Source organism: Stegastes partitus, unplaced genomic scaffold, assembly GCF_000690725.1.
Source record: "Stegastes partitus isolate 25-593 unplaced genomic scaffold, Stegastes_partitus-1.0.2 Scaffold1022, whole genome shotgun sequence".
Lineage (NCBI taxonomy): Eukaryota > Metazoa > Chordata > Actinopteri > Pomacentridae > Stegastes > Stegastes partitus.
In genome coordinates this window covers 136,859-138,790 of record NW_007578753.1, presented here as the reverse complement: position 1 = coordinate 138,790, position 1,932 = coordinate 136,859, and positions in this window count along the sequence as shown.

The window sequence follows — 1,932 nt, the reverse complement described above, 5'->3', positions numbered from 1 at the left end:
GTTCTTGGGATCATTTTTCTGTTGGAACTTGTGTTCAGCTTCAACTTTCAAACCGATTGCTTCACACTGTCTGACAAGCACTCTTTGACAAGATGCAGAACTCATGTTTGAATCGATGAGCGCATCAAAGCAACTCCAAACCATGACATTTCCATCACCATGCTCCATGTTTGGTATGATGTTCTTTAATCTGTGAAAAACTCCTGTTGCTGTACACAAACAGCTCTGTCTTAGATCCATCTGTGAAGAACACTTTATTCCAGAGGGCCTGGTTTTTGCCTGTATGTTCACTGGCAAACTGTAGTTGTGCTCTAATGTTCTTTTTGGACAGCGAAGGATTTTTCCTGGCACATCTCTCATGCAGGTCGAATTTGTGCAATCTCTTTCTGATTATAGATGCAGAACTTTGACATCAACAGCTGCAGAGTTACCTGTAGATCCTGTGCGGGAATTTCGGGGGTTGCTTGGAGAGCATTTTTTTGCATTGAACTGTCTGCTCTTGGGCTGATTTTACTGGAGCAGCCAGGTCTAGTGAAATTGGCAGTCGATTGAGATCTCCATCTCTTGTGGATAAATTTCCTTGCCGTGGAATAATTCATCTCAAATCACTTTGAGAGCTTTTGAAATCCCCTACCAGACTCATAGGCACCCGCAATGTCATGTCTGAAGGCGTTGGAGAGCTCCTCAGATCTTGGCCTGATGACGCCACACACTTATATAACAGAGATGTCAGAGGTTAAAATAAGACTGGTTCCACCTGTTACTCCCTAAAGAGGTTCTAATCATTGACACCCAATTTGAAACCTCTTGGTCTAAACTGGTGGTTGTGAAAGTGTGATAAAGGATTTTTTTCCATGTGACCGTTTCATTTTTAAAATTGATTTCAGTTATGAAAATGAGATAAATATGTTTAGTTTTCATGGTATGAACTTGTGTTTTCACACATACGTGCATATGGCTAATGCTTTTGTGTACATTACTTAAGGTAGGTGTTGGGTTAGAAATCCCAAATAGTTCCTCTAGGAATTCCATAGTAAAGTACATTTCCATCCATCCATTATCTATGTACTACTTAACCCTCACTAGGGGGGCTGGAGTCTATCCCAGCTGACTTGAGGTGAAGACAGGGGACACCCTGGACAGGTCACCAGTCTATCACAGGGCTACACTTAGAGACAGACAACCAAGCACACTCACATTCACACCTACAGATGATTTGGAATCACCAATTCACCTCATGATGTTTTTGGACTGTGGGAGAAAGACGAAGAACCCGGAGAGAACCCACGCCGCACAGGGAGAACATGCAAACTCCACGCAGAAAGATCGCAGGTGTCCTAACCGGGGATCATCTAGCTGCGAGGCATTTCTGAAGCCTCAATGTTTCTTTTCTTCCACTTCCATTTCAAATATCTGCAATATCCATGAGCCTTAGTATGAAATTTATGGATGTGGTTCAATAAAAAGGATTTAAGATTTTGAAGTGTACGACAAAACATGCACACCTCCAACTCTTCAGCAATCTGACAGTCTTCTTTACTTTGAGTTGTGTGGAAACTTAACTGCACTGTATGTAGTGTGGAGTCAGCCTGTGGTTGCTCATGGCACAGTGCATTGGTTGATTCTTATCTGACTTATTTTTTTTTATTAAAACACATTTGCTGTTCCCACCAGCAACCGCAGACGTCATCATATCAGAGGCTGGAAAATCTTAAAGATCATATCTGTCCTCCTGAAGGGTGTCTTGGCCAGTTTCACTCATCCCCGAGGATCCACACTGTTCATCAGTTTGTGGTTTCGGGCTCCAGTATCTGACAAATACAGTACATATAGTTTGTCAGAGAACAGTAAACTCTTTTTGTGCTTGTGAGACCAGTTCATTCTCATAGGTGAGCAAAAAAACATCAGAACTCAAACAAACCCTCGACACAA